This window comes from Balearica regulorum, chromosome 4, assembly GCF_011004875.1.
Source record: "Balearica regulorum gibbericeps isolate bBalReg1 chromosome 4, bBalReg1.pri, whole genome shotgun sequence".
NCBI lineage: Eukaryota > Metazoa > Chordata > Aves > Gruiformes > Gruidae > Balearica > Balearica regulorum.
The window spans coordinates 51,592,836-51,606,775 of record NC_046187.1 but is presented as its reverse complement, the minus strand read 5'-3'; the positions used below and the strand labels follow the sequence as shown (position 1 = coordinate 51,606,775).

Here is a 13,940-nt window from a genome sequence, read left to right as displayed (position 1 = left end):
CATGTTTTGGGTGCCTCCAAAGGTGGCCAGGGAGAACCTGCAGCTGTTTGCCACCGACCCCACAGAAAGAAAAGAAAAGAACGTGTGGACCGGGTCTGTGCACAAAGTGGAGAGAAGCAGGCTCGAGGATTTAATGCCCTTTTGCTCTTCTGCTCTTCAATTGCCATATTAGCTTCTCCTTGTGATTCCAGGAACCTGAGGCTCTTGTGGGGAGTGGGAAGCAACAAGGAGGAGGACAGGGACTGCTGTGTGTGCCTGCTTCCAGGGCTGTGGCCTTTCCAACTCCTCCCCTTTGGAGATGGCTCTGCTGCATAGCATCATGCGGCAAAGGCAGGATAGAAAAAGCTGCACAGGATCATGTATTTTCCTTGGGCTGCCTAGAGAAACCAGATGTTTACTTACACCTTGATGTGATAAATTTATTTTTAACCCTTTAAATGTTATTGTTTAGACAGGGTGTCTTTCTAAATGTCTTGTGGTTGAAAAGGAAACGGTAAATGATTTGGCCTGGGAAAAGATGCTCTGGCCCTTCACCCAGAGAAAAGGAAAATGGTAACATCTGCTCCTGAGCAGAAGTAAGGGATGGCCTTTATGCACCGCTGCCTTTACAGACAGTGGAGAACTGACCAAGACTGAGAATTTAAAAAAATAAGCAACTGTCTGTCTTAAAAGGTGGAATGTGATGTCATTATGTTTTGCCTTATTTTTAACGATAAACTAATAGTATTGAAACTCCTTGCCCCTTAGCAGGTAAGGCACTGTTCAGAGTGTTGACTCTACAGACCCAGGTTTATCCCATGCATGAAGGCTTGGCAGGTCAGCGTGCTGCGGGGATTGAGGAAAGTTAGGCCGAGTCTGGAGAGATCGCAGCTCATCAGAGGGAGCAGGCAGGGCCTCTGCTCTTCATTTACAGCTGCAGTTCACTTACTTTTGTGGTAGCCCTTGTAGGGAGGGGGGAGAAACATTAGTTTAATATTAGTGTTAGTGAGAATGGAGGTTAATGCCAGGATTCTCAGCATTGAATACAATAATATGGAAAGTCTTGTGAGAAATGTAATCTGCAGGTATATTAACAACTCTACTCTCCTAAAATTTACATACAAAATGAATGTTACCCCCTTCCAAAAAAATAAGAAAGATGAAAAGGACACGGCATGGTGGTTTAGCTTTGTGATAACAATTGACATCATTGATTTCTTGCTTATGTCTTTCCTGATATTTCTATTTCCAAACCTTCTTTTCTAACTGTAAGAAATATTCTGCTCCTGAGCAGTTCCTTCAAATGAACTCAAGACAGCAATCCCCCAAAACAGAGAATAGTCCGTATTCTTCTTGACTGAAGTGCAGGAACCGCAATGACATTGAAGGGTTGAACTCTATGAAGTGAGGAAGCAAAAACTGGTTTATGCCCATCAACAAATTTCTATAATGAAAACTGTTAGGTAAAGGTTATTGCCTCCGGTACTAGTCAGTAACATAAAATTAGCATCTGGTTTCTTTTGGGTGATCTTGAATCTCTAAATATATCTGTTGGGTATTTCTTTTTTTAGGAGATCATAGCTGTCAGAGAGTTGTATTTTCCTTCTCCAAACAAATGTGGGTGTATGTGAATATGTAATGGAATTAATTACCCACAGTAGATGACATTTATTTTCTTTATGGTGCTGAAACAGAAGTCAATTATCACTCTAAAATAGCTTGACTTTCTAGCCTTCAAACAAATAGAGAAGAATATAGAATTTGCGCGTGATGACTATACTCCATGAAATTCTTTCCCCTGCATGCATTTGCTTTCTTTCGTGTTATTACTGCAGATAACAGAACGTTATAGGGAATTATATACATGCTTGATACAGAGCCCCAGGAGATGGGAAAAGCTTTGTTTTGCCTGAGCAGGTTCTGCAGGAGGAGCTGAGAATCCTGTTGCTTAGCCTAGTTGGTAACAGAACAGAAAAACTGTCTGAATAAGTTACTTTGAGGCTCAAAATAAGCATCAGAGCAAGATTAAGCCTTAAACATTCTACAACACAGTGAGTATGTACATGCAGAACATGAATTGTTTTAGTGTTAGGCAATTAATGGTAAAAGTATAAAGGCAGAATGGTCAACTGCAGAAGGGTTTCTCTTGCTCCTCAGGAAGGTGTTTGGCTGCCGCATACAGAGAAGTTTCAGCCTTTTTCCTTACTATAGTATTGGCATCATGAGACACCATTTTGCCATGTTTGCCAAGAAAATGGCATGTGTTTATTCAATATAGTTAGGATTACTGATTATTCCTTTAGGTGGATGCTCAAATTCCAATTTTTGCTAAAGAATATCTATACTCATATTTTCTAGTTGGTTTGTTAGGGGTTTTTTTTCAATTTTCTTATGTTTTCAGTACACAACTTGGATGGTACTGTGTAGGAATAATTTGGGTTTCGATATATCTGGCATTTTGCCTTCCTTAGCCTTTGAGTTGGAGACCATTCCTGTGATGGGTAATTATGCCATGCATTGCTTGCATGAACTTAACACACTTCATCTTTAAAACTGGTCACAAGTTTTTTTTCTACCAGATATTGTGGGGTTTTTTCCAGATTCTTATAGTTTTGTATGTTGGGGGGTGGGGGGAAAAGTTTTGTGTGTTGGTTTTTTTGTTTTGTTTTGTTTTGTTTTTTCCCCCATGACCCGTGGATACATTTGGTTCTCATTCAAGCTGTCCATTATCTTAAATTAACTTTTATCTTATGGCATTTACCTCTCCGGTGTATTTCTAGAGAATCTCCCTGCCCTTCCCTTTTTTGCTTTAGTTTTACCACGCTATAGAATCTGGGGTTTCTGTGCTGTTGTCCCACTGTGTGGTGCACAACAGACACATACAGAAAGGTTTTGGCTGGCACTGAGTTCTCCCGCTCCAGAACCCAAAGCAGCAGTTCTGTGCCTCAGCTGACAAGCCTTCCTCAAAGCATATGGTCATGCTAATGTCGCTCCACTTCTTTTTAGGATGTGAGATGGTGCGTCTGTGCAGGAGACACAGAAGCAGCATGAGGATGTGTTCTCCTAAAAATAATTAGACTGCTAATGTGAGGATTAGGTTTGCTTGCTTTCTTGCCACATCACCTTTTAAAAGCTTAGATACATCGTGGTTAGTAATCCTTCCCTGCAATTTAAAGATTAGTGGTGTGGCCGGATTGGAGTTTTGTAACTGACTCTGGATTGCTGCTAACCTGGATGATACACTAAGTAGCGCTTAGAGCTGGGAGCACACAGCAGTTAAGGCTCACATACAGGTAAGCGGCACCAAAATTCGCAGATCAAATCCTGTGTGTTCTTGCTACTCACGACAACATACATAAGCAGAACATCTTTAGCTACCACAAGATCGCTCTGTTCTCTTCCAAAGCAGAGGCTTGTGCAGCTTGTATGCTGCCACCCACTCAGCTAGGAATCTGTTCCTCTGGCGTTTGGTTTTTTTATTCTTCCTCTTTTAAAATATAGTGTCTACCACTTGTGAAGGTGCCCTGTCAATGGCTGTTTCAACACAGATTAACAAATGAAACTGTCTCAACTAGGGGGGTCCACTACAGAGAGAGGTGAAGTTTGATCCAAGGTTTTGGTTCATCCCCAATTTCTAGATCACAGAGTTCAACTCTTCTAATGAGCAAATCCCAGACTCTCAAGCCTCCCCCAGCTTGGGGTCTTCAGACTCTGCCTGTAATAGATGTAGCTGAATAGCTGAAAATCTCCTGGAGTTCATTCATTTGGGCAGTAGAAATACTTAAGATCTTCTCACCTCACCCTATTTAGAATCCCAAGATTAAATGAAAATGCATTATTCTTTTAAAGGGTGGTTCTTTGTACCAGGCACGGGTTCAGCTTTGTTTGCTCAGAGATTTACATACACCACAGGGAATATGCAAAATCTATTTGCTCAAGAGGGCAAAGGAGAATGAAATTGGATGCATGAAAAACAAATATACCTCCTGTATAACCATCTCTCTGCTTGAAAAGTTACTTAGGTTTTTTTCTGAATTTTAATGTCGGGTTTCCCTATTGCTATTTGCCCAACTCTGGTATAGCAAGCCCTCAGACCTCAAAAGGCTTGGGTAGCCCAGAAAAGGCTGACTTGTTTTTTCTCAGCAGCATACTAAATTGCTTTATGTAGAAAAACACAGATCTGTCACATCAGAGTTACATGCTGTTATACTAAGAAATACTATTGAAATATTTTCTTAAGAATTTTTAGAAAATGACAGAGCTGCTATAGAGTATTTTAAGGTACTGTCAATGAATGCTAAATACTATGTCCTTGTGTCCAGCAGGCTGTGATGAGGCACGTAATCAGGACAGTTTGGGACATTTCGCTTTTCAAATTGTGCAGGGGAAAATTGGTAATATTGTCAAACAACAACTGTTTCATTGAAAAGTCTGAAGTGCTGACACAGACATAAAAAAGTTCTGCAATTCATTGGCTTGTGAGCAAAGCAGCTCAGTATTGCTAAACATGCTTTACATTCCTTTACTTGCTGTCGACAACGTTCTTTGGCCACAGACACGGTCAGAAGGCTATTGCTCAGGGACCAGTGTTTGGGAACACTGTTCTATCTTATAAAAGGAGATATTAATAAGTGACTCAAGATGAAGATATGTATGTGAGTGCAGACATTTGCTAGGTGTTGGTATAGAAGCAGTATAATATATAAACAAATTTATGACACCTAAAATGTATTATTGGTCTTACTGTTGGCAGAAGGTGGTGTGCTAGTTTTCAAATTTAATGAGTCAACCAAGTTAGTGGTTTGCCAAAAAGCAAAATTCCTGATCATCATTCTAAGATGTGGAGATCTGAGTGTAAAGTTTCTTTTGATGTCTTTTGGGCAAGTGGTTAAGAACCTGTTTCAGCATTCTGAAAATACCTTCCCATTTTGAAATCTTATTTTCCTGATCTTCAAATTGCCTGTTTTCTGGTTCCTAGCTACCAGGATAGTTGAAAGTCCTCTTTGAGAGTAACAGATGTTTTGCATTGATTTTCTTAGCATCAAACTATATGTAGGTGGTTGGAAAATACTGGGTGGAACTATGGGGAACTATGGGGGGGTTTTTTCCCCCCTTCCCCTCCAATTTTAATGGCAATACTACAGTGAGGCAAGGCTCTAGCTGTATGATTTTACAGCCTAGAGAATTAGATGTTATTCTTTTTTCTTACAACTGGCAAACTTTGTAGCATAGATGTAAGTCAAAATGCAGCACCTAGATGAAAAATATTATTTTTTTCTTTTATGCACTGTAATGGAGCCATTAATTTTACCTGTTCTGGTTTTATTTGTATGATGCTCTGGTAGAATTGCTACTTGCTGACTCATATAGGGGATTTGATTTAATATGGCAGAAGTGAATATGGCAGAAGGAAATATAGATGCCTCTAGAAGTGGCATCTAGGCTTTCTTGCACAAAATAGTTAATGTATTTATAGCACTGAAGGCATCTAAGGTGACATTCTAGTATCCTTTTAATATTTAATGTTAAAGGGTCAAAGGTTTGTGGTTCTAATTCTGTCTTCAGAACAGATCCTACAGACTCCAAGAGGGTGTCTAGAGTATTAAGAGAGGAGAAATAGCAGGCTGAAGTCTATACCTGTCAGAAGTCCAGCAACTTCACTACAAGGTAGCTCAGCATCTATTGGAGGCAAATATCTAGCTTGTAATTATATCTAAGTTTTAATTAGGTCTGAAGAGATATTTGTGATATTTTTAGATATTATTTAGATATTCTAGATGTTTAGATAATCTCACCTGAGATAAATTTCCCCAAGTTTTCTGACTTCAAGGAAGTTCTGGGACAGTACCTAAGTTCCCGTAATACTTTGAATACTGGGAACTGGAAGATTTTTATCCCAGTGCTTTGTTTTTGTGCTGCCGTGACTGCTGTCCCACCTTCCTGCTTCTGTCACGATACATACCCTGGTCCTCTCAGGTCCTCGATATCGTGCTGTTACCATTCAGCATCTCGTACCAGCAGTGTTAGACCGGAGCGATGAACCTCTCATCCAGCAGAGCCGCTCAGAGGTGGGTAAGGTTAGTCTATGTTCTCACAGACAACTTTCCAGGTGATCTCATCACCTTTTAATCAGCCTTTTACAGCAGTTGCCAACATCACTTTCTCAGGAAAAGCATGCAAGTGCCTTGTAGTGTCACGAAGTTTCGTTAGCCCTCTGCTAGGCTCCACGGATGCTGAAGGCAGCTGGATGCTCCCTACATCTGACACAGCACACGAGTCAGCTCAGCACAAAGATGTTTCTGTGTCACATTTCCTGCAGTGTTATCTCAGAGGTGATGGAATAAAAGCCTCGTTCTTGTCTGAGCTGTGCAAGATCACGTCAGGAACAAAGATAGGAGGACAATTTATTTCAGTTGCAGGAAGAACTGACTTTCTCATCAGAAGTAAGCTTTAGAGGAACCTACAAATATTATCCTGTTTACTTGGTATCTTTTCCACTTCTGTAATTTCAATTACAGGACACAGTAATTTGACAAGTGTTTGACACACAGTTTAGAAACGGCTTTAGATGTACCAGCCGTTAAAGGCTCTCTTTATCTGATCTAGCTCAATCCAAATCCTTTCCGGGAGCGGCGCAACCCACACTGTGCCGCAGTGAGAAAGTCAGACTGGAAGCTGTTGTGAAAGCAGATGGTTCAGTGGGCCGCATCTGATTTGTAGGCATGCAGCTCATGTGAGCATGAAGTATTTATCGCACTCAGGAGCTATTCTTGTTTAAATACCCTTATGTATTGTCTTTAAGTGCTGCAGTTCCTATTATGTTTCCAGTAATGAAGATGAATGTATTTGTGCTAAATCCTTACCATTGTGAGTACATTTGGGGATTTTTGCCTGTAGAGCTGTTTCCAGGCACCGCTATCATGATAGCTACAATTAAATCAAGATGAGGTGACAGAAGTAGCTTGCTACCGGTCTCAATAAGGAACATTGGTAATATCTCCTGCCTGCCAAGATGAGCTTGTAACCTCTGGAGCTGAAGGCAGTGGAAACTCTTGGGAGATGTTTGGTATGAAAAATTTAATTACTCTTACTCAGAACTGAAAAAAAGTCAAACTTAACTTAGAAAAATAGTTGAGTGGTAAGTATTTTAGCAACAGTAAATACTTCAGAAAAGATTGGGCTCAGAAAGCAGAGAAGAGTTCATCTAATATGGCCAGATACAGAAACTTTTACCTCTTCCTTCTCCTTACCTCCCCTCCCCACCAGTCTCCAGGGGTCTGGTAAAATGAAATATAGATCTAAGTTGGAGTTTTTTCAAAAAAAGCATACAAAATAAAAACCTATCCTAACTTTAGCTCTTCTTCATTTCAAAACCAAGAGGGATCAGTGTAGAACTTGGTTAATATAACCAAACTATGCCTGAACAATGGGTGCAAGTCTCAAACAGGGTTTCTTTTCCTTCTGGAAGTCTGGGATATTCTGGCTGTTTCTGCCCTGACAGGTATGCAGTTAATTTTGCATAAACTGTCATGACAAGAAGGTTTCGTACAACTTTCTTTGCCCTGGTTGACATTTTCCACCCAACCTGTTAAAGCCTGAGGATTATTTTGAAATGTTTCAGAAGAAACTGACTTCTTACTTTTGGGGAGTTAAATCTAGGTAGTAGGGAGGAGGTTTCTCCTTTTTTAAAATACTTCATACTTTAAGCTGAAAAACTAGAAAGCCTACATGCTCTGGAGTCAGGACTTCAAATGCAGTAAGATACATGATGTGGTAATCATGGCTGTTTCTACTGCCCTTGCAAAAAACCTAGCAAGAGGCACATTCCCTTTCCAAATCTGGAGATCACAGTTTGTGCACATTCAGTTAGGATTTACTAGATATTGCTTGTGATATTGACCAGAGAGAACATCCACAGTTGCTTCCTCAAACCTCTCATGATGTGTGAGTGGAGCTGTGCATGGGCTACACCAGAACAGAGAGACCTCAGCAGAGCTTTCTCTCAATATTGCTTTAGGTTCTGGCCTTCAAATTTGCTTCCTACACCTTCCAGACCTTTTTTCCCCTTCTCTTTTTCAGACTGTAGTCAATATACAAACTATTTTAATGGCATTTTATTACCAAGGCCATAGTTAAAAAGTTATTTTCATATTAACTGTCCAAGAGTAACTTGTGTGTGTGTGTGTGTGTGTGTGTGTGGACAGCTCTGCAGGCAAGCAAACACACAGAATGAATGAATCTGGGAAAATGAATAATTCTCTCCAGAGTGGATTCTGTGTAGTGTGATACACAAGTGCCACACTGAATAATGAGGAAAAACCAAACACTTTAAAAATAAGTACTCTTGATGTTAGAGCCCTACCTTAGTAAGGTCACTAGAGTATTTACGGTGTGATGTAGCTCTGAACAGTGCTGTTGCTCCCCAGAGGTTTCGACTGGCAGATATAAGGCTCCTTTCTGTCCTTTTCAAACATCAAACCCACCTCCTCACCTGCACATCCTTGTCATGTTCCCTAAACTGTGTCCATGGAGCAGCTTATTTCTTTGTCCCACATTCATCTGCTAAGAAATAACAACTCAAGTCTCCAATTAAATAAGAGTTGTTTAATTTGCCTTGTAAACACTATGGTAACTGGTTTAGAGGCAAGGCAGGAAAGTGTTTTAAAAAATTGAATGTTCTTGGTTTCCTCTCTGGGCTCTACCCTATCCCGTGGCTTGTTGCCATCCCTGTGCTGGAGGTTCTCTACCCGTTTGGTCATACTCCAGTGGAGGGGAGGTGTTGTGGTTTAACTCCAGAGGGTAACTAAGCACCATGCAGCCATTCCTCAGCCCTCTCCCCGCAAGGAGATGGGGAGGAGAATGGAAAAAAAAACCACTTGTGCGTTGAGATAAAGACAGTTTAATAGGATAACAAAGGAAATAACAAAGGAAGGGAATAATAACAATAATACAAATGATGCACAAATGCAATTGCTCACCACATGCAAAAGGGAAAAAAAACCCAACCCAGTGCCCAGTCTGTTTCCAAGCAGCGATCCTGGCTCACGTCCCCAGTTCTACCCAGAGCATGACATTCTATGGCAGGGAATATCCCTTTGGCCAGTCTGGGTCAGTGTCCTGGCTGTGCTCTCCCAGCTTCTGCTGCACCTGGCAGGGTGCAGGAAGCTGAAAAGTCCTTGACTTAGTGTAGACACTACAACTACCCAGCAACAGCTAAAAACATCAGTGTGTTATCAACATTATTCTCATACTAAACCCAAACCACAGCACTATACTGGCTACTAGAAAGAAAATTAGCTCTATCTCAGCTGAAGCCAGGACAGGAGACATCAAGTCTGCCAGGGTCAAAGTGAGCAGCTGGTGAGGGAGAAGAGAATGGACCCACTGTAGAAAAGAAGATTGAACAATTACCATTTGTCAAAATAGGTAATAATTAACCTATACTGTAACAACCTAGGTTTAGGAGTTGCAACTATTTGCTCTTGTATTACTAGCCTTGTTTAGAGTTATCTCATTGTACTCTAAAAGTCATCTGTATTTTGTATTTTAACAAGATAAAACAATAAAATATGTCCAACAAGACTAGCCTTAGCAAAGAGAAGTCGTTTCCTTGTAGCTTGCTGACATTTGAGACTTGTTCAGAGTTTCATGAATTTACAATTCTAAATCCTACTTGCCCATAGGATCCAAATAGCTGCTTCTGAATTAAAATTCTTTGTGAAGCTACAGTAATTTGGCAAGAAAGAATCTAGCACAGCCTGTTATTGTTGAATAGAGGTGATAACACCTCCTTTGCAGTTTCACACATTCCCTTTGTTTTTGTGGTGAACTTTCCAAAATTAGGTAGCTAATTCTGACAGGAGATGAAGCTTTTCTGGCACAAGGAACTCAAGCTAAAATAATCTGGCTGCAGCTAAATTCTTTGGAAAGATGCAGGTTACATTTGGAGAGTACTTGACTGCTTCCGTAATGCGTTTGATTGGTGTAATCCCTTGGGACAAGTCTCCAGGGGCAAGGAAGCTCTCTAATGCACTTCTTCAAAGTTCTGTCTCCATTAATAACTTCATGCCAAGAGAAGATATTCCACACAAGCAGGAGGGTGCAATTTATTAATTAAAGACACCTAAGGGAGTAACTTATTCAGTTAGAAGGTACAGCTGTGTACTTTGCATATGCGAACATTTTGAATGCTTTCTCTTGTCTATCAATTTCAGAAAGCACATAAGGGATTTTTTAAGGTTTTTTTAACCAACAAAAGGCAAAAACTGAGCACTCATGCTATTAAGGCATAAACATATGCTTTCACATATTAGCTTCAAATCAGACTACTGCAATGGACTTGCTCAACCCAGCCACTGCCTGAACGCTGTGAGTACATTAACACCGGTGCTTGCGTACTTGCATTTCTTCCTCTTCTCCTTTGATTCAGGTTGAGTTATTAGTGAAAAATCTTAAAGCTTTGTACCTTGTGTATACACCCTGTGCATATCAGAAGGGAAAATTTTGTCCCATTTTAATTAGCACCCAAGGCTGAAGGTCTAGCCGTTGAATCCCAGCTCTCAGTGCCACAGGGCAGAGGTTGGGATTTGTCACCTGATGACGCGTCTGTCCCTGGAACTCCTGCCATTTCACCATTTTTATTCAAATCAGAAGTCTTAACATGCTCCAAGTTAACATTTGTCGAGTTTCACCTTTGTATTCTATGAATAAATCCCTGTTTTTACAGGTATACTTAAACCATGGCAGGCTCACTGTCTGTGAGAAAATTAACACCTTAATCAAGCACTAAAGATGAATTTAGAGCAGTGTGGTCATTCAGTGATGATTGGCTTTGACTAAAATGAAATGCTTGACCTCTGTAGGAAGAAACTTCACTCATAAAATCAGCAGGGAATCTTTCTTGCAGATACAAGTGGAAACCTGGCAAGAAAGTTTTGCCTTTGTAATATAATTGGGAAATCTCTTGCTTTTCTGATCAAAATGTAATTCAGTGAAGCATCCTCCTCTTTTAGGAAAAAAAGTATTAATTTAATAGCATGAAACAGAGCTCTATAGAAATGTATTAAACTTCTGTACAAGTTACTCTAAGACCTGTTAAATTTAAGAAGAGTCTTGCACTCTCTCCAATTGCTTATTTTCTAGAAGATCATAGAATCATAGAATCGTTTAAGTTGGAAAAGACTTTCAGGATCATCAAGTCCAACCGTTAACCTAGCACTGCCAAGTCCACCACTAAACCATGTCGCTAAGCACCACAACTACGCATCTTGTAATATCTCCCGAGATGGTGACTCAATCACTTCCTTGGACAGTGTGTTTCAATATCCAATCTAAACCTCCGCTGGCACAACTTGAGGCTATTTTCTCTTGTCCTGTCGCTTGTTACGTGGGAGAAGAGACCAACACCCACCTGGCCACAACCTCCTTTCAGGTAGTTATAGAGAGCGAGAAGGTCTCCCTTCAGCCTCCTCTTCTCCAGGCTAAACAACCCCAGTTCCCTCAGCTGCTCCTCATAAGACTTGTGTTCTAGACTCTTCACCAGCTTCATTGCCCTTCTTTGGACGTGCTCCAGCACCTCAATATCTTTCTTGTAGCGAGGGGCCCAAAACTGAATACAGCACTCGAGGTGCGACCTCGCCAGTGCCGAGTACAGGGGGACGTTCACTTCCCTAGTCCTGCTGGCCACACTATTTCTGATACAAGCCAGGATGCTCTTGGCCTTCTTGTCACTTACCCAGAAGAGCTGCATCCCAATATTTTTGATACAATAATACATTTAGTCAGTGTGATGCAATTTGTTGATTGTGTTCATATCTTGAAAGACATGTGTTGGCATATTATTGCTTTACAGTATGGAGTGAGCACTCCTCACAAGAGTGTCCAGAAGGAAGGAAGGTTACAGAAGAACTGTGGAATGAGTTGCTGTAAGTGGAAAACTCCTACATGTCTTAAGTGCAGGGCAGATCCTGCTGCCACTACCTGTGTCATGTCCGTTTTGTGAAAAAAGGAATTCCAGCCTTCTAGATCTGTCATTTTTAAGTCCACTAATCACAAATATCGGCATCATTGACTGAACAGTAAGTTCCTAATAACATGGGGAAAAAATTATGCCAGGGAAGAATGGTAAAAAAATGAAGATTAGTACCATCATGTTGGGTAGAGGGAAGTGTGATGATTTTGGTTAGACCAACAAGCAAAGTGTGCCTTTCCTACCCATGACTAGCCCAGAGCAAGTCCACTGGTTCCATTCAAATCAAACCATGAAATGTTATCGCAATTTTACACAATGTAACACAATCTAATGTGATGTAATTTGACTCCAAAGAAAATTAATGCAGTAAATTAGGCTAGATGGATGCAAATCTATAATCTTTAATTTTAGTATGACACAGGCAGTAGCATTTGTCAATAAGAATATATAGAGCTTCTTATGTAAACTAAGAATTTGACGGTTTTTTTCCTGCCATGTCAAACAGTAGTATCTGGTTTAGTGTACAGTAAGCTGTGGTCAAATTCTTAGGCTTTTACTTCTAAGTGGAAAACAGCCACAATAGGGAAGACCATATATTTTTCGTTTGTCAGCATATCTTTTATTTAAACTATCTATGTTGCTATTGAAACTTAGGAGTTCTCAAATAGGGGTTTTTTTTTGTTTCAAACACATGAACTTTTCTCCCCCTCAAGCTATTTTGATAACACTTTGAGTATTTTCCAACATTCATTCTTTTCAGTGTATGGAATCTTTTTTTTTTAATATCAAGAGCAGATGGACTTACTAAAGGTGTGAAGTTGTATTTGTCTTAGGCACGCATGCTAGACCGGTTATTGAGGATCATTGAACCTAAACCAAAGATGGAACAAGCTGGAAACATTCACTCCATGCTTTCCTGTAAAATTTTTGGGAATTCTATTCTGAGATCCTGGCAGCAATATTCTGGGACCAAAATTTCCGGTAGTATTTTGGTACTTCTTGCAAACTGAAATAGAGAATACAAAAAGCTTGTGAAAGCTTCTTAGATGTTTTATTTAAAAATAGATGTTGAAAAGAACATTCCCAAATTTAGCCAAATGATTCATCTGCTTGCAGTGGGGTATCAGCACTGGTACTCTATTTGCTCACCTGCATTTCTTCCCATAGCAGACCCCCCCTGTTTCCTGTTGTTGGTATATACAGGCAGCTTCTGTAGCTGGCATTCGGGTCTCTTTAGTTTTGCCTCCCTGCTCATTTGTTTGAACAACTCCTCTAACTTTTTATTTCCTACAGAGTTCTCTCAAATCAAACTACTTACATCAGCTGGATTTCTACATTCCTAGTAGCATAGTGAGGATTCAGTTATTCCAGCAACACTGAGAAAATATTTCTTTGCCGTTGAGCAATATACTGAAATACCGAAGTGAAACAATGCATGAAGTAATTGCAACAATTTTTATTTTTTTGATATGACAACATACCAGTATCACAAATACCAAACTGTTGAACTATTTCTAAACATCTGGAAAAATGCTTTGTAATTGGGTCCTTTTTGGTGCCAAATATCACTTTCATTTTGCTATACATACCTAGAGAAAAGATAGCACTGAATAATCCCTGCATTGCTCTCAGAAAAAGGGGAAAATGAAGATACAAATACTAGATTAGTGCACTGAAAGTCTTGTGAGACAGAGTTGGGGTCTCTGGGTTTAAAAGGACACAACTAAACCCAAACCTACACTTCCAATACTTCCTTGGCAGTGAAGAACCTTTTGCCCTTCAATAACAAACTGTGGTGGGTTGACCTTGGCCAGCTGCCCACCCAGCCGCTCTCTCACTCCCCCTCCTCAACAGGACAAGGAGAGAAATTAAGGTGGAAAAAAAAAAGCTTATGGGTCAAGATAAAGACAGGGAGATCCCTTACCAACTACTGTTACAGGCAATGCAGTCTTGACTTGAGGAAGATTAATTTATTGCCAATTAAAAATAG

General features: G+C 40.2%; 1 protein-coding gene across 6 annotated transcripts in view; it reads left to right on the top strand.

Annotated features, from left to right (window-relative positions):
- The window catches only part of CRACD (capping protein inhibiting regulator of actin dynamics), a 132,291-nt gene that overhangs the window by 34,971 nt on the left and 83,380 nt on the right, over nucleotides 1–13,940 (top strand). The window contains exon 1 of one of the 6 annotated variants that reach the window (XM_075752108.1): nucleotides 11,884–11,903. The exons of the other annotated variants lie outside the window; for them this stretch is intronic. The gene's annotated coding sequence lies outside the window, so the exon portion shown is untranslated. Of the gene's footprint in view, nucleotides 1–11,883; nucleotides 11,904–13,940 lie in introns of those variants that run through there. 6 annotated transcript variants of the gene reach the window in all.